This window comes from Tenrec ecaudatus, chromosome 10, assembly GCF_050624435.1.
Source record: "Tenrec ecaudatus isolate mTenEca1 chromosome 10, mTenEca1.hap1, whole genome shotgun sequence".
Taxonomy (NCBI): Eukaryota; Metazoa; Chordata; class Mammalia; order Afrosoricida; family Tenrecidae; genus Tenrec; species Tenrec ecaudatus.
Genome location: NC_134539.1, coordinates 56,450,333 through 56,469,650, shown reverse-complemented (window position 1 = coordinate 56,469,650; position 19,318 = coordinate 56,450,333). Strand labels below are relative to the sequence as shown.

Here is a 19,318-nt window from a genome sequence, read left to right as displayed (position 1 = left end):
GTGTTTGGACAACGTCCTCTCCATCTAGGTATAGGTGCCACTAGAGCACACTTACAGTATCCCCTTGCTGTGTTTGGACAATGTCCTCTCCATCTAGGTATAGGTGCCACTAGAGCACACTTAGGTGTTCTAGAATGACGTCCTAATCTTTGAAATGTTATTTAAAATTTGTTATGATTATTCAACTCAGTCAAATGCCTTTGTTTAGTCAATAAAGATATAGATAAGCATCTGGTGTCAGCAGTGAGAAACTTTGCTCCTCTTCTGAATTCAGCTTGAGTTTCTGACAGTTCTCTATCGATAGGAGGGTCCCCGATGGCACTGTGTGACAGATTTGGGGGATGCTAACCACAATATTGGCAGTTCAAACCAAACTCTGCAGAAAGATAGACTATTTTGGTTACCCCCATAAAGATGTACAGGTTTGGAAACCCAATCAATGTAGGATCAGCAGATACTGATCTCATGATAGTGGGTTTGGCCTTAGGTTTTCTCTGACAATGTACTTCTGCAACCACTTATGAATTATCTTTGGATAAATTTTACACGAGTGTGAGATTAATGACAATGCTTAATAATTTCCACATTCTGTTTGATCATCTTTCTTTGGAATGGGTGCACGTGTGTATAGAATAATATTCTGCCTAAGAACTAAAAATGGTAGAAACCTGCTGTATGGGAAGATTGATGTCACTAAGAGGACTTTTTAATTCTGAAGATTCCTCTCATTTAAGTACTTTGTCAATGACACTGGCTGAACAATCTCTTTCTTTGAGATCTGTTCATTTTGTTCTTTGTCTAGAAAGTTCAGATAGTTCCTTGCTTGGATGGTACAAGCTATCATCTGCTTGAATGAACAGAAAAGGAGAGCCTGGATTATTGAATCACGTCTGTTTTACTATGCTGTGTGATATTGGGGAATGCATTGGCTTCCCTAAGCCTGGGTTTCCTCATCTCTAAAATGCATGGCATGGCTCTTCAATTTGCTTGTATCCCATTGCCCCCAGCTCCTATACTTTAATCGCTTCAAGCTCCCTAGGCCCATTGAAACCTGGGTGCTTCCTCCAAACGAGGCTGTACTACTTGACTCATTTCTATGGTGTTTCAGATAGCCTTCATCACAGAACAGTTTAACTCTTTCTATTGCTACCGACCATTAAGCATGGTACTGTCCTTTTCTGCGCAAATCACACCATATTCACATATATATATATATATAATTTCTCCTTTCCTATACTCCAAGGCCAATGAAGGCAGCTACCCTGTGCTTTCCATATTTCCCCCCTTCCTGAGCTAGCTTCTCAGTGTTACTGAATGAAAATTAAAAAGCAAAACAAACCATAGGACTGAAGAAACGAATGGATGTATTGATCGGCACATTTTGCTCCAACACCACATACTCCTACATTCAGTAGCATCCGTGACATGCCCTCTAAAGCTTACTCTTGGTGTCCTTTGCCTTTATGGCTCAGCATTTCATCTAGAGTGGTTTGCTACCTTCTCCCTGCAGTATCCTTAACTCTGCACCAATGCATACGGCCTGTGAGCCCCAAGACAACGGATGCTTTTTAACTCCTTAAAGAGTATTAGCTGATGCTAGCGGCCGCGTGCTCTCACTCTTTGAGGCTGTGGGATGATTTGGGAGAGAGGGGCAGGAGGAGGGATTGCTATTGCTAAGGAAGAGACTGGCCAATGTGCAAAATCTGTACTCCCCCACGTGACAACTAAGTGATTTTTCTTTCTGAGACAGTGGCGAAACCAGTGGAAGAGAGCAATAAGTGCGCGCTTTGGGGGATTTATGCAAGCATGAACACAGTGTCCCTAAACCCAGTGGAAGGTGTAAACAAGGTAGAGTCCCATGATTTTAAGAGCTGCTCCACTTGCAGTCTTAGCTAAAGTGCGGCTGTAGCTCACTCCAAGCGGAGGAAGGGTTGGCCGGCGCCTTGACTGTTCCATTTCAATCTAAACTCCTCGGGGGATCATTCTAAAGCAGCCTGAGAGGCAGCATAATAATACCCCTGCAGCTTTATCAGGCTTTCCTCCCAGTGACACATGCTAGCAACCCATCTGTCTTGGCCCATCCTTAACCCTCTATTAGTTCACTTTTCAATTGATGGAGTCAGAAGGAAGAAAAATGCAAGGTCCCTTTCCCTCTCCCCTCTGCCTTTCTTGGGTTTGGAGAAGGCAGCTGATCCGCAGTGAGGGAGTCTTCTGGAGGTGCTCTGAGCTTCTCTACGCTGGATTCTGGGATCCACCTCTGGTGGATCACCATTAAGCAACTAAGTCTATACCATCTTCCCTTGTCCAAGTATTCTCTTTCCCTTAATCCTGCTCCAAGTACTCTTACCCACCGTCTGTCGAAGCTGGAAAGGGGTGGACAGTTGTAGAAAGCACACGTGTTTTCGAAGTGCTTTTATTGTAGGGATCATTTAGTTCTTAGCTTCTCCCCTCTGTGGATCACCCTGTCAATTCCCTCATTTCCTTACCTCAACATTTCAGGATGTCTGTCCATCAGTCATGGGACAAAACCCAGACCTGTTCATATGTATAATGCCCTGTCTAGTGCTGACTTTGCGCCCTCACCCCTACATTCTGAACTTCTTTCCATGCCTGACGCGGAGCACGCCATGCTTGCATTTTCACATATGTGGTCAGTTCTCCCAGGATTGCTTGGGGAGTCCGAGGTGATGCAAATGGCAGAGAACTTGACTGTCCACCAAGTATCTAGTGGTTTGAACTTGCCAAGAGTAGCTTCTGAAGAAAAGTCTGGCACTCTGCTCCTCTAAGTCACAGTCTTGGAAATGCTGTGGAACTCAGTTCTCCTTTGTGTCAGGCCAGATTGCCCTGCTCAGAATGGACCGACAGCAAAACAGTTGGTTACCAACTGTTTGTAGCCAAATTCATAACCCACCAAGGCAGCCAGGCTCCTTGATGCATAAGTAGGTATAGTGATACTTAATGCAAATGAAATGATGCATCGGTTTCAAGCCATTGGTTCAAGTCATCAGGTGATCCCCAGAAGGAAAAAGAATCTTCCTACTCCCATAAAGACTTGCATCTTGGAATCAGTAGTGGTAGCTTTATGCAGTCCTGCAGGATCTCAATGAGTCCGAATCAACTCTATGTCAGGGAGTTTCATAGCTCATCCTCTATACTAGAGCCAAACTGAGGAATGACACTCTGAACATGATGAATAAATGCATGCTCTAGAAACACTTTAGGCAAGTGGAAACTACATAATAATCTAACACATGGAGTGATTTATTATCAGGAGGTATCAGGAAAGTGCAGAATTTAGTTAGTTAGACTTTGTTGAACGCGTTCTATGTACTAGGATTTGTAGACAAACGATGAGATAGAATTCCTGTTCTCAAAGAACTCAGAACCTTGGGGTAAGACCCAATCAATTACATTGATACATTTTGGTAAAAAAAAATGTGACAGAAGAGCTCTATTACCATAGAGAGGTACATTGGTCTCAGGTCAGAGGTTACCATGGAGTACCTTCTAAAGGAAGTGAAAGGTAAGTTCTGATTTTTTTAAAGCCAGTTAGCAAAGAGGACAAGAAAAAAATTGCGAAGATTTTGAAGATCAAGGATGGGTAGGTTGTGTATACATTAGAGGTGTTGGACTAGATGGGAAGATGACAAAGCTGATGCCAGAGGGTGGCAGATAGACAGTCTTCTGATAAAGGGCAGTGGAAGGTCATACTCTTAAAATAGAAAGTCAGCATGGAGTTGGAAGGCAGGCAAGATCTTTAAAATGAGATATTAATAAAGATATTTACTAAAAATCAATAGTAGCTACTAATCTTGATCCTTCAGTTAGTGCTGTATATTTTACATACACTATACATATATATTGCACCCTCACATGATATATTTGTGGTAGATGGATTTTTTTCAGTTTGTATAGATGAAGAGTGTGAAGATCAGAGAGGTTGAGCAACTTTTCCAAACCACACAGCTGGTAAGTAACACAGCTGCAACTCCAGCCTATGTTTCCTCCTGAAACATATGGGTCTTAATCTCCCATCCGTGTAACTGTGAAGTGTGCTTTTGTGATAGGTCAAATGTGGAGATACAGTGATTGGAGCTATTCTTTTTATATAAACACCACCACTGTATCAGCCAATCCCAGCGTTCTGTGGTGCTGGCCCTGTAGGGAGCCTGGGGAGGTGTAAAGACTTTCACATGGGTTCCCAGGTGTCTGCACTGACATCCCTAATGCATTCTCCCTGGAGAGCCCATTGCCAGCTATTTCAGGAGACAGATATTCATTCTGAAGTTGTAAAGAGCAATTTATAAAAAAAGTATACCACCCAAAATGAAGAAGACGATGAAGAAAGAGAGACAACCTAGTCCCTGAAGTCGGTGTTTGGACAAACTGGGGTAAAGGATAGTTTATTATCATTACTTAATGTTCCAAAAAAGAGTGCACAGTTTCATCATATTTATAATAAAAGTCACTGATATAATAAAAGCATCTCATCACATCAGCAGTCATTTCCACAAATAGAGCATTGACGTGTTAGATATTAACATGTGTTATAAATGTCATTGATATATTAAGACTTTTCAGACTGTCTATCTAAAAATAGAGGAGAAGCCAGCAGGAGGGGAAAGGAAGCCACAGAACTGACTAACTCAATCGGAAAAGGGGGAGCCTCTTCTTGCACAGTTAGGTTTTCTCTTTGAGGACAGTGTGAGGGAACACCTGGATCTGATGATGGTTTATATTCAACCCATCAGCAGTGCGTGCCACTGAGGGAAGACAAGAAACAAGGGGAGAATGAAGGACACACAAAAAAAGAACTAGAAAGATGAAGAGTCGAGATATAGATGAAAAGGATCCAGACATCATGCACTTCAATCTCCTCACTTTGGAGTTAGAGAAACTGAGGCTTGGGGAGGTTATGTAATACATCCTGGATTGGTGGTTCTTGGTGTTAGCTATGAAATATTTGAGAAGTGTGAACTCTAAGTCAGATGTTAAAGCAAATAATTGGTATTATTTATGTGCAAGAAGTGAAAAGCATGGGAAAGTTTGGGAGGAGGCATTAGGAAAGAAGATGAGGAGAGACTTAGCAATGGTTCATACCTGCCATTGGATAAGGGTGTCTCGTGGTGTCAAGGTCATGCCTTGGGCTGCGATCAGCAAGTGCAGCATTTTGAAACCACTAGTCAGTCCTCAGGAGAAAGGAGGAAGCTCATCAGGGCAGCTTGATCCTGTCCTGTAGGAGTAGGTCTGAGTCGGCATCCTTTCTTGTTTTCATGAAGAAAGTGAAGCTCAGGGAGGTTAAGCCTTGTGCTTATGGTCTGAATTCTGAAGTAATCCATCTCCTTCTCCCTATCACTTAAGTAGCAGGTTCATTCTTGGCTTATCCAAGAATAGAGCTCAGATTGCACACATATTTAATGTAAAAATGCTATTGTCCTTAGGGGAAGGTTTGTCTGTAAGAGGAACAATTGCATTCAGGAGGTATGGCAGTCCCTACAATATTCAACCATGTTTTGTTGTGTTGTACACAGGGTCACTAAAAGTCATAATCAACTCCGTAGCACCTGGCAATAGCACCACTTTAGCTTAAGCCTTTATCTTAGCCTCTCAGCACCATCTCTCATGCGCTGCCATTGGGTCAATGCCACTTCCTCGTGACCCTGTGAGACAAAGTAGAACTGCCCCTGTGGGTTTCCAAGACTGTAACTCTTCAGGAGTAGAAAACCTCCTCTTTCCTGAGGCTCAGTTTGTGGTTTTGTACTGCTGACCTTGAGATTAGCAGTCCACTTTGTAACCCACTAGGCCACCAGCGTTGGGACCACCCCCTGGTTGCCTTCAAAAGGAGATGACATGTCAGAGGCAAGTGTTCCTTTATGTCACATAGATTCTAGGTATGAATTCAGCTCTCTCTGCCTGGCCCAAGCCTTATCACGGGCTCCTTTCCTGCCTCTACCATACAACAAGTTGACTGTTCCCCTACATTAAAATCTTCAAACTGGCTCCAGACAGGAGGGGGAAGAAAGGGTCATGGGAGGGCGTGGAGTAGTAGAAGGTCGGTGGAAAGGAGGAATGCCGTCAGGGATATGGGTTGACATGACAGCTGCAGCCAGGAGCTCGAGCAGAAGAGTGATGGGTAGGACGGCACAGGACCAGGCGGTGTTCTGTTGAGCACAGGACTCCAGAGCTTGTCGGAACTGGTTTGATGGCGCCTAACAACAACACTAATGATTCTATTAAAAGCGAAACAGACGAAAATTGTGTTTGCACAATGACGTCTTCTAATACAGAGTTAGCCAGATAGCTTTCTCAGTAATTCAAGATTATAGTTTTAATTCAACCCATCCTTGGAAGATGCTACAGAGCAAGCCGCCCCATGTGGAGTGAGCATGGGCACATGGAAGTGAAGCGGAGAGAAATGGAGGAGATTTTGTGGGATTTGAGCACAAATGCCATGGAAATGGTCGCTGTAGCTTGGTTGTGCACACTAGTGCTAATCAGAGTTGGTGTGGTTATTGTTTTTAGGCCCTTCCTTGGAATTCTGCAGACGTTGAGCATGCAAGGGGGCTGCTTTTCCTTCTGCTGCTTCGGCAGTTGCTCGAATGCTTCTCCTCTTCCTGCCTTTACTCTTTCTTGTTTTCCTCCCCCTGCTTCTTGGTCATCTGCCTTCTCCTCTGCCTCAGTCTCTGCCGCTACCTTCACCTTGGCCTGCACCTTCTGTCCACTCCTCGTTTCAATTGTGTATATTTTGTTTCCACACTGAAGACTTGACTTAATATACTTTGAGGGCCTTTTGTATCTTTTAAAGTGTTTTTTTTCATAAGACCAATATTTCTGTGTTAAAAAACAATATGTCTTAGGGCCAACAAAACCGAAACAAAATAACATTCTGTAAAATAGAAAGTTCTCCAGTAATCTCACCTCAAGGGATAAAACTGTTTGAAGTCTTGTTGGGCAACAGAAAATAGGTAGCCACGCTGCTCAAGCCTCTCTATTTGGGCTTTGTATTCCATTCCTATTACTTCCAACCTGTGTGACTTTGAGAAAATGACTTGGCTTTTTGGCATCTCAGTGTCCCCCAAATGAAAATGTGGAGCTTAATCTCAGAACCTGCATCTCAGAATTGTCCCTAAGGCTTAAATGAAGTCCTGCACATGAAGGGCTTAGTCTGATACTTAACTGCAAATGAAAACTCTAACGTGTTGGTTATTCCAGCATGTGCTCCTAAATACACAAAACCAGTAGCCGAACAGTCATTGAACACTATATGTTGTCTATTCAGAATGAGTTAAAAAAAATCTGATGGCAGTGAGTTCAGAGTTCAGAGCATTTCCCCGCTTCAATGATGGCACGGATCCTTCCCGGTATGTGTAGACACTACCTTCCCTTTGACAACTTGTCCACGATTTCCGGGATCTACCTGCCCAGTTCCTTCCTCTGGTAACAATGCTGTTTGTTTTTCTTCCGTGAGCAATGCTGAAGTAAATTTAGTAACAGACATTAGGAAGCCCTCTCCCTTCCAGCTCTTCTCGTGCATTGCTCTATGCTGGCTTCTTGGGTTGCACAAACCTCTCTAAAACGTTTAGGAACAAGTCTCAAAATTTTACTCTTACTCTTTTTTTTTCCTTTTTTGACTTGCCCCCCTTTCCTTGAAGGGTGTCAGCAACTGTTTACTGGGCGCCCTGTGGGTTGAAAGATGGATTCAGACTAGATCTTCGAGACCTCAGATTTCGATGGCAGACTGAGATGGACATATTATACAGACAGGTACAGGTAAGAAGCAAATGCAAGCTTGAAATCATCCCCCAACTTTGATAGAGCATTGCTGGAATTTTGATTATTACTGCTGTATAATGGCTCTTAAAAATCAAAACAAAACCCCCCAAAACCCCAAAAACTGTCTTCAAAGAGGTACAGCCAGAATGCGGTTGAGAAGAATGGATGGTATGTGGGACCTCATCTCACTTCCTTTGGAGGGAGCCTTTGCTTTAGAAGGAGAGCCTGCTGGGAAAACAGAGGGTCACGGAAAAAGAAGAACCTTCATGAATGAATTGACCCAATGGCTCCACCAGTGGGCTCAGGCATGGCAACAACTGGGAGATGGTGCGGGACCCTGCAATGTTTCCTTTGGTCATGTATGGGAGGCTCTTTCTGAGTCAGGCAGGACTCCACAGAACCACAACCGAAATGTTTCTCAGGTTTTGGAGGTGTTTTTCGTTTGTTTTTAGCAGGATAATTTGGCATCGGGATCCCTGGGGGCCTGAGGCCGACCTGGGTTGTAGGAGAGTCTGGCTGGATTTATCTCTTTCTTATTGCTGGCCTGGCTCCTTGCTGCCCTCTTACAACCACAACCAAAGGGCAGGATTAGCAACCTGTGATTTTCTCCTTCTCAACTGCTGTGCTTAGGGAAATATTTCCTGGTAACTTTTCTATTTCAGAACGTCACAGGCAACAACCGCTGAGACTGGGGCCCCAGCAGCATCTGGGAGGAAGACCAGGGAAACCAACTGGGAAGAGGAAAGAAAGAGCTGACATTTCTCCTACACAGAATCATGTATATGATTGTTTCATTTTGCTGTAGATTGAAAGGGGATTAGGGGGAAAGAGGTGAGCAGGGGGAAGGAATGAAAAAAGAGAGAGGCACATAGAAGCCTCAAGAGATGGCCATTCTAATCTGGAAAGTTATTTCTCAGCTGGGCTTAGTTCTAAAGTTCACCCCTGAGTTATGTGTTAGATGTTTGAAGACTATTCCTGGTACACTTGCAACACCTGTAATGGAATGGGCTGGCTGTGGGATGATTCTGTCGCTTCAAGACTTATTGCAAAACCTGTTCAATTTCCCTCTCTGGGCTCCCCACCCCCACACTTCTTACTTAATTTCCCATCTCCTTTTTTTGCTTAGTATTTTTTAGGGTGTAGTGTTTGCTTGCAACTATTCGAGCCTTCCCTTCATGCACTAGAAATGATCTCCGAAACAACAGGACGAAATCAGCCACACCTCACAGCAATGCTTTGGAAACTATATGAACTGTCTGCATCAACATAACCACTTTATTCCAATGGTTCTTTTTTTTAATGTAGCCTTGCATAAACAAGGCCTCAAAAATTAGTTTAAGACTCAGAGTTGTTCCTCTCCATGGAAATCTTTAGTAAAAGGCGAAAGATTTATGCGATCTGAAGAGAAACCAGAGTATTCCAAAAGGGGTGACGAGTCTGCATATACCCGATCTGATTCCCTTATGGACATCTCTTCTGAAAACGTTTTTCTTTTGAAACAAACAGAATAGTACTGAGATGGATGCAAACCACAGCGAAGACTTTTGTAAACATTCATAAGTAACATAGCATATTTAAAGAAAAATATGAATTCTCTGATTAAAATTAAATGGCACTTATTTTTCAAATAGGTTGCAAAATGCCAAGTAGATTTTCTTTTTAAACATTTGGCACAACTTATTTGAAACCTTAAAAGGGAAAAATAGAGTGGCAATGAAGTAAAAAAAAACATAAGGAATGTTGTTGCTGCTGGTTGCGATGGAGTTGGGTTCCATTAACGGAGGCCCTACAGGGAACAGAGCCAAATGGTTCCTGCTCCTATTCCTTGCAAAATCAAGTCCATTCTTTCAGCCATTGTGCATTTTAAATGCCTTCCCTTCTGGAGAGGTCATATTCCAGGACTCTGTTGGATAGTATTCTTTTTTTTTTTTTTGGAAGCCAGAGAGAAGACCATATTTTATTATTTTTAGCCTTTGACTACACTCATTTTTATCAGGATTGATATATAATTTTATGCCATAGACATATAATTTTATATAATTGACATATATATTTATTTTAACAGTATTGACATATAATTCACAAATCATACAACTCAATAGTTCAGTCATATTAAACGAGTTGTGTAATCAACACCATAGTCAATTTTATAACACACTCTTCTTTCTGTATCATTATTATAAGTTCTCCATTCTCCTTTCCCCCACCACCCCTGTCAGACCTCCAAGAACTCATGAAAGGAGTGACTATCTTATAGATAAACCCATCCTGGATTTCACATAAAGAAAAACAGACAAAATAAAACAACAATAATGAAGGAAAACCTCAATGAGAAGAAAGCAGAAAATAATTAAAAGCGAGAGTAAATCTAAAATGGATCAAAGGGGGGGATGATATGATAAAGTGTTAATTTTTATACAAATTGCATCTGCAATAATCCACTTTCCAGTGCACTCTGCATGATAGCAAGACTATTCATACCCCTGATCTATGGTCAGTGGGGTTTAACTAGAATCTTCACCCATCTGTGGATCCTGCAAATGTATTTTGGGCTTCCACAAAAAAAATAATCTGTAAAAAACAATCATGTTTTAATTTGCTAAGCATAATTTCAGTTTGAATCTATTTGTTTAGTGTAATTATTAATAATAATTTTTCTGATTGAATATTATATAAACATATTGATTATGAGAAGCAAAGCTTTCTACAATATGTTTTTTTTTTTGTGATTCTTTTGTGATCCATAGGGCTCGTTTTGACAAGTAGATCATCAGATTCTTGTAAGGTCAGCAGTTCACAACTACCAACTACTCTCTGAGTCTGTCTACTCCCATAACGATTCACACTCTCTGAAACCCGAAGGAGCAGCTCTAACTCTATCTGATAGGGTCAATATGAGTCAGTTTCTACTCCCATGAAGATGTACAGCCTGGGCACCCTATGACATAGTTCTACTCTGTCTAAATAGGCTTGCTAGGAATCCTAGTGGGACATCATAGATGACAGTGAGTTGGGTTTTGTTTATTTATTTTTGAGTATCGATGCAGGTAATCCCTATCTTATGATGAGGTTCTATCCTCCTGACTCCCTTACAAATCAATTTTAACGTAAGTTGAATAGCACCCCCTCCCCGGTTTTCATTATTATTGCCTTTTATTATCAATATTTTGGCTTTGGGGCTCAGAAGTATTAAATACAATTTTAAAATTTATTTCCCTATTTCATGTAGAACATATTGATAGTGATGTATCCCAAACAAACACAGCAAACGAACAGGTGGTTTTTAGGGATGCAGTTTTTCATAACTTGAAAATCCTGCAAATTGAAGGCTATGTGCATGGGTTTGGAGCAGTTATTTAAACGTCTTTGTACTGTCTGTCCTTCCCATGTAACATGGAGAGTGTAATAACCGGGGTCCACAAATGGATAGACTGATGCAATGTAGGTGGAAAGTTTGGCGCAAGACTACATGCTCCCTTCTGCTATTGATGGTGGAATTGTTCCCCCCCTCAGGGGAGAGTGTGAATGCAGTCCCCAACTACCACAAATTATGCAGTCGAATTTCCCACATTTGGGGAAATCGCAGGGGTCAGCACATCCGGAGTGCAATGCATAAGCCTCGCCCTGGGAAAACCACCTTCATGATCATGGTATCTCCCCTGCCAGGTAAGTATGATGGTGTAATTGTTGATGCTGTTATTATTCTCCCTTGGAAGGCAATACCTCTATCCATAGTAAGACCCCTAGATATATTCATTTCCTTTGCCCCGGAAGTTTTCCCTTTGGAAATGGATCACAAGAAAATAATTCAGCAAGAGGATAAAGCTACGTGCATATTGAAGATCACTGTAGCATTAGCTATAATTGCCACAAAAAGCAACAACTTAAGTGTCCATCAATAAGGGAATAATCTATAGTAAATTATGATGTATCAACATAATAGGATATTATGCAACCATTACAAGGATAATTATGATGACAATGTAGCAGCCTGAACAAATGCTTGTAATTTAATGCTAAGTGAAAAAATATATATATGTATATATATAATGATACATACAGTATGGGTGTAGCTTTGCACAAATATGCATACATATGGGCAAGTGCTGGTATTTTATGCAAAAATTGAAATAATTATGTATGGGTGTGCACTTAAAGATGTTTTTTGCCTTTTTACAAATTGTTTTTTAATATTGTTTTGAAACCATCTATTCAATAATAAAAACATGCAGCAGGAGATGGCTAAATAGACACACTTATTATAACTCACAACAATGAATTAGTGGTTTTAGCAGGTTTCCTTTGAGACATCTATGCAGGCAACATTTGCAAATAGTAAGCAAATAACTAACATTTATACAACACAATATGTCATAGGTACTAGCATGAGTACTTAATAAATTTTATTCACTTAATTTACACAATAATACTATTTTATAAATAATAAAAATAAAGCACAGTATTGTTAAGGAACTGGCCCAAAGTCACACGGTTACTAAGTAATGGGATAGAATTTGATTGGAGGCAGTTTGATTCCAAAACATATGCTTCTAGTCAGCACATGGAGTCCCTGGGTGGTACCAATGGTTGAAGTGCTTGACTGTGCACCAAAAGGTTGAATGCAAACCCACCCAGAGGTGCCTTGGAAGAAATCCCTGGTGATCACCCAGCCTAGCAATCTGCCATTGCTAGTCCTATGGATGACAGTCCTACTCAGATATATGTGGACTGTCACAAATTAGAATTGACTCGATGGCACCTGGGTTTAAAGCATCTCACATCCTACATACTATCTCCTGTCGGGGCTAGCTTCATAGACGCATGCCAGTGTGGCCACATAAGACCCCACAGGCAGAATGGTCTCACACATGAGACTTGATGCTCCATTGCTACAGTCTTGAAATAAAGTATATCGTTATCTGGGAATTGAAGTTTGGTACATGAAGTCCAATGGGACAATTGAGCAAGTGCCAAGGGCTTAGACCCTCTGCTCACCTGAGATTTCACTTCTTGCCCCCTCCTTGTACACTGGGTAGCTTTTTCAGCTATTTCCTTTCTTCTGCTGGGCTGGCCCTGATCAGTCTTTCTTTCTTTCTTTCTTTTTTTTTTTTAATACTTTTGTTGGGGACTCTTACATATCATCACAATCTGTACATTCTTACAGCATGTCAAGCACATTTACACATATGCCCCCATCATTTCTTTTTAAAGTTTTACAAATTATATATCATGAAAAAATTTGATAAAAAGTTGCTCATGTGAAACATTTTCCTTCAACCTTGTATAAGTTAAGGGAAAATTACAATAGGGAATTGTGTTGTTTCCACTGGATGTTCTCATGATGAGTATTAGAGCAGTTTCAGCTGAGATTGCCCTCAGAAATGTTTAGAAAACGGCATCACAAAAGACTTGGAATAAGAGGACAGAGCCCGTGACGCAGGGCAGCTGAGCGGTGCACTGCACGGTCACTGCCAGAAGTCTTCAGTGGGGCCAAACTTAAAAACCAGCCCTCCAAAAAGGATAAAGGCATTCTGGAAAAACACAGCAATTCCAGGGTACACTGTGGGTTTTTCTTTAACAACATAACCCCAAAGAGAACCCACATAGATGCAATCAGAGACCCAAAGGCCAGCATGAGCCCCATAAACAGCCAAATCCGAGCACCTGTTTGGCCCAGACAGCCTTCACCGTAACTATCCCCTCGGACTTGTCCCTTGGATAGTGCATCGATCATTCGGAAGGCGGTGGTTGCTATGACTCCACAGGCATGGGCGGAGTGGTTGAACTCGTCCACAGGGGGATAAGTGACAGCAGCATTGATGGTAATCCAGCAGCCTGTAAAAAATAGACCACCAGCAGCAATGGTGTTGCACTTTTCCCCCCGCAATCAATGCACTCTGAGCATCTCAGATCTTTTAGAATCCCAGACATTTGTTCAGGTCACTCAAACCCAAGCTGTATAGTAGGTGCAGAGCCTGGTGTTGTGCCCCATGGAGCCGCCTGAATTTATCCTCTTTTCTCACCATCATCATTTTCAAAGTATTCTCTTCCCACTTGAGTCCCTGATATCAGCTCCCCATTTCTTCCCATTCCCTCCCCTGCCGCCCTTTCTCATGAACCCTTGATAAGTTATAGATTATTATTATTTCCATATTTTATATCGTCCTCTGTCGCCCCTCACCTGCTTTTCCACTATTCGTCCCCCTGGGAGGGAGTTCGAATTGATCCTTGTGATTGAGTCCCCCTTTCTACTCCCACCCTCCCCTAATCCTCTTGGTATCTCTACTCTCCTTGGTGGTCCTGAGGGGTTTGTCTATCTTGGATTCCCTGTGTTGTGAGCTCTTATCTGTAGCAGTGTGCATGCTCTGGTCTAATCTGGTTGGTAAGGTAGAATTGAGGTCATGAGAGTGGGGTGAAGGAAGCACCCAAGGACTAGAGGAAATTTGTGTGTTTCATTGGTGCTCTGCTGCCTGGCTGGCCCATCTCTTCTCTTCTCTGTGACCTCTCTGTGAGGGGATATTCAATTGTCTACAGATGGACATTAGCTCTCCACTCCATGCCCTCTCACCCCCATTCACCTTGGGTATGATTTTGTTCTGGGTCTTAGATGCTTGATACCTAATCCCCTCAACACCTCATGATCACACAGGCTGGTGTGCTTTATCCATGTGGGCTTTGTTGCTTCTGACCTAGATGGCTGTTTGTTTACCTTCAAGCCGTTAAAAACCCCAGACGCTAAATATTTTGATATCCAGGCACCATCCGCTTTCTTCACCACATTTACTTATGCACCCATTTTGTCTTCAGTGATTGTGTCAGGAAGGTAAGCATCATAGATTGCCAGATTGTTAAAACAAAGTTTTCTGTGTTGAGAGAATTCTTGAGTGGAGACCCAATATCCATCTGCAACCTTAATTATTAACATATAGATATAAGTACATGCAACTATTCCCTTCCCTTTATATATAAATATATTTACATATGTACATGCCTGTATTTAGACCTCTATAAATGCCCTTTGCCTCTTGGTTCTTTCCTCTATTTCCTTTTACTTTCCTCTTGTCCCATCATCATGTTTGGCCTTCATTCGGGTTTAGTAATTTCTCGCTGCTACATTGCCCTTGATTAATCCTCAGTATGCATCCTATGACCTGCCTTCCATTGATTTTAGTTCACTTGTTGTTCCCTTGTCCCTGGGTGGTTCCCCGCTCACCCCCATCCCCTTCTGTTCTCCCAACTCCCTTGCTCACGTATCCTTCTGGAATCATTGGTTCCATTCTTTTCATCTCCAAAATATTTATCCCACCTAACTTATCTAGATAGACATGCAGATATATTAATAAGTGCAAAAAACAGTCAAATTCAAATAAAGCAACAAAGTAAAAAACCAACTAAACAATAACAATGACCAACAAAAATAATAATAAAAGAAAGCCACTGACAAAAATGGAAAAGCATATAAATAGTTCAAGGTCTGTTTGTAGGCCTTCACGATTGTTTTCTAGTCGAGTCTGATGGGGTGCCACACTCTGTTTCCAAAGTCTATTTTTGGTTCTTCCTGGGGATGTCATCACTCTGTTCCCCCGCTGCTCTGCTGCATACCCTCAGTGCCTTGCCCCAGGGTGAGGGAGCCAGACTGCACATTATTCCCGTACCGTGTCTCCAGTGCTGTCCCCCTCAGTGTCATGGTTCAGTGAGGGACACCGTGTCCTGTAGTGGGGCAGGCTCTACAGTCCTCCCCCTGCCTTGTCTGCTCTGAACAGGAACATCATCCTCAGGGCTTGGTTGGCCAGGATGTTCTCTCCTCCCTCTCCATCCCTTTTCGCTTCTCCTGTGTGCTCTAATCCAACATGCCCCTCTCCCTAAACTGTAGCCCCAGTACTGTCCTCTGAAGCGCATTCTTCAGGAGGCTGACTAGGGGGGGCAGTGTCCATAGAATTGGGGTTGGGGCCGGTTCTGCAGACCTCTCTATTGGTTCCCTGGGACATGCTGGTACATTGTATGCACGTCTTGGCACATCGGATTGAAGCCTGGTCTCTCTCTTCCTCTTTTGTGGAGATATAAACAATATTTGCCCCATGGGTGGGTTAGTGTCCTGCTCTCCTTCTACCAGGTCTTTTCTTTTTTTTTCCCTCTCTTTCCTCTTCTTATTTAGTCTTATGTATCCCTGGATTATGTATCCCTGGATAGGGTTTGGTCCCTGCCTTATGTATCCCTGGATAGGGTTTGGTCCCTGCCATAGTTGCTGAACCTCACCCCAGGGATGTATCTATATAGAAGCTTTTTCCCTATGCCTCTCCCCACCCTTTTTAAGCTTACCTCAGTGGACTCATGTTGTACTTGTTCTTTTGTGCTTGGCTTACTTTGCTTAGCATGATTTCTTCCAGTTCTTCCCATTTGGCTATGTGCTTCATCACTGCTTTTTAGGGATGTGTAGTACTCCATTGTACGTATGTACCACAGTTTTTTAATCTATTCATGGAAATTTGGGTTGTTTCCAACTCCTTGTAATTGTGAACTGTGCCACAATGAACATTGGAGCACAGATGTCTGGACATGCTTTGTTTCTTGCCTCTTCTGGGTATCTGCCCAGTAGGGGGATAACTGGGTGGCGTGGTAGCTCAATCTCCATCTGTTTTAGATATTGCCAAATTGATTTTCATAATGGCTGTACATATCTACAGATCCACCAGCCGTGGATGAGAGTTCTTTTCTCCCTACAGGCCCTCCAACGCTTGTTGCTTTCTGATAGTTTTAATTGGACTATCTTTTATGGTGTTCGGTGGTGTCTCACAGTTGTTTTAGTTTATATTTCTCTTATGGCTAATGATGGGGAACATTTTCTCACATGTTTATTGGCTATTTGAATTTCTTTCCCTGTGAGACTTCTGTTCAGGTCCTTTGCCCATCTCCTTAGTGGGAAGTTAGTTTTTTTCTTATTTTAAGATTTCAAAGTATTGTAGATTTTAGTAATAAGATTGTAATAAGGCCTTTGCCTGATGTGTCATTACTAAAGATGTTTTTCCAGTCTGTGTGCTCTCTTATTACTCTTTTGGTGAATTCTTTTGATGTACACAGGTGATTTGTCTTCAGTATATCCTACTTGTCTATTTGTGACTCCTCTGTATTTGTATCCTTCCCTATTTCTGATAGCCTATGTATTCCCTGTGCCAAGGTTCTCAAATGTGTCCCAATTCCCTCATTAATGGCCCGAATAGTTTGGGTTTTTACCTCAAGGTCTGTGATCTACCTTAAGTTTATTTTTGTGCATGGAGTGAGATAAGGGTTTTACTTCATTTTTCTGCAGGTAAATATCCATTTTTTTCCAGCATAACTTTTTGAAAAGGGCATCTGCTTCCCATTTGATATGTGTTGGTCCTTATAAAAAATCAGTTGGCTGTATGCTGATGGTTTTATTTCTGGGTTTTCAGCTCTTTTCCATTGGTCTGAGAAGCTATCATTATATGAATACCACACTGTTTTGACCACTGTGGTTGTATAATATGTGCTAAAGACAGGTAGAGCAATCCCACCCACTGTGTCCTTCTTCTTGAGCAGTTCTCTGCTTCTTCACTTTCCATATGAAGTTGGTAATCGGTTTTTCCAATTCTTTGAAGAAGGATAATGGTATTTGTATCAGGATAGCATTAAACTTACATCGTGCTTTGGGAACAACTGACATCTTTACTATTTTTAATCTTCCAATCCACAAGCATGGGATATTCTTCCATTTGTTGAGGTCACTCTTAGTTTCTTGTAATAGTGTTCTGTGGTTTTCCTCTTAAAAATCTTTTGGTTTTTTTTTTTTCAGTCAGGTATCTCCCTAGATATTTCAGTTTGTGCTTGGCTATTGTAAGGGTTCTCCCTATTTAATCATCTCTTCTGTGATCTTGTCTGATGTGTATAGCAACCCGACATACTTCTGTTTGTTGAGCTTGAATCCTGCCACTCTGCCATATTCCTCTATTGCTTCCAACACTCCCTTCATGGAGGTTAGGGGATTTTCGATATGTAAAATCAAAATATTGTCTGTGAATAATGATAGTTTCACCTCTTTCTTCCCCAGACAAATACTTTTGATGTTTTTTTTCTTTGTCTTATGTTGTTAGCTAAGACCTCCAATATGGTGCTTAATAGGAATGGGGACAATGGGTGTCCTGGTCTGGCCACTTTTTCAGTGGAATTACTTTTGTCTTTCTCCATTGATTACCATGTTGGCTGTTGGTTTTATATATATAGCTTGTATAATATTGAGAAATTTTCCTTCCATTCCTATCTTCTTGAGTGTCTTAAAAAAGAATGGTGTTGGATGTTATCAAATGCTTTTTCCACATCTATTGATAATATCTTGTGGTTCTTATAGTTTTTAATGTCAACGTGGCAAATAACACTAATGATCTTTCGTATGTTGAACCATCCCTGCATCCCTGGTATGAATCCCCCTTGGTCATGGTGAATTATTTGTTTTATATGTTTTGTAATCTATTGGCCAATGTTTTGTTAAAGATTTTTACATTGATGCTCATTAGGGTAATTGGTCTGTAGTTCTCAATTCTGGGTTCGGTATACGAGTTATACTAGCTTCATAAAAGAATTCGGGAGTTTGTTGTCTTTTTATACATTCTGGAAGCATTTGTGTAAGATTGGTGTCAGTTCGCACCTGAATACTTGGTAGAATTCTCCTGTGAAACCATCTGGCCCGTGGGATATTTTTGTTGGTAATCCTTTGATAACCTTGCCTATTTCTTTAATTGCTATGGGTATGTTGAGATTCTTAATGTCCATCTGAGATTCTTAATGTTGAGATTTTTAAAGTCTAGGGAGGGATAGTTTTTCCAAGTGTTTGTCCATGTCTTCCAAGTTGTTGAATTCATTAGAGTACAGGTCTTCATAGTACTGTGTAATTATTCTTTTGATTTCATTAGGGTTTGTTGTAGTGTCCCCTGTGTCATTCCTCATCCTTGCTATTGAAATTTGTTCCTTCCTTTCTTTGGTTAGGTTTTCCAGCAGTCTATCAATTCTGCTAATCCTTTCAAAGAACCAACTTTTAGCTACATTAATTTTTCCCATAGTTTTCTTGTTTCCCTTTCCTGTGTCTCAGCTCTGATTTTTATTATTTCTTTCCTTTTTCTATTACTTAGATTGATCTGTTGACCCTGCTCTAATTCATGTAAGTTTTGTGCCAGCATGTCAACCATAAGTCTCTCTTTCTTATCCATGTGTACATGTATTACTGTAAGCCGTCCTCTGAAAAATGTCTTTGCTGTGTCCCAGAGGTTTTGGTGTGTGATATTTTCATTCCCATTGGTTCTTTGAAACTTCCTGATTTCATCTCTGATCTGGGTCAATACCCACTCCTTTTGCAGTAGTTTGCCCTTTGTTTTCAATAGTCAGCCAATTGTTTGCCCTTGTTTTCTTCATCTCCCTTTGGTTGCTTTCCAGCCTTAGGGCATAGCGTTCAGAGAGAGATATCTTTATAATGTCTATGTGCTTGTGTTTACTCAGGTTTGACTTGTGTCCCAGCATGTGGTCTATCTTCAAGTAT

At 41.4% G+C, this 19,318-nt stretch overlaps 2 non-coding genes and 1 pseudogene across 2 annotated transcripts; all 3 read right to left on the bottom strand.

Annotated features, from left to right (window-relative positions):
- Window positions 1–9,077: 9,077 nt before the first annotated feature.
- On the bottom strand, window positions 9,078–9,191 carry LOC142460357 (U5 spliceosomal RNA). Its single transcript, XR_012786572.1, has one exon. It is a non-coding gene; the product is annotated as a U5 spliceosomal RNA (small nuclear RNA).
- A 2,092-nt stretch (window positions 9,192–11,283) lies between these two features.
- LOC142460645 (U1 spliceosomal RNA) lies at window positions 11,284–11,447 on the bottom strand. Its single transcript, XR_012786815.1, has one exon. It is a non-coding gene; the product is annotated as a U1 spliceosomal RNA (small nuclear RNA).
- Window positions 11,448–13,238: 1,791 nt separating this feature from the next.
- On the bottom strand, window positions 13,239–13,704 carry LOC142457945 (transmembrane protein 50A pseudogene; annotated as a pseudogene).
- Window positions 13,705–19,318: the final 5,614 nt, after the last annotated feature.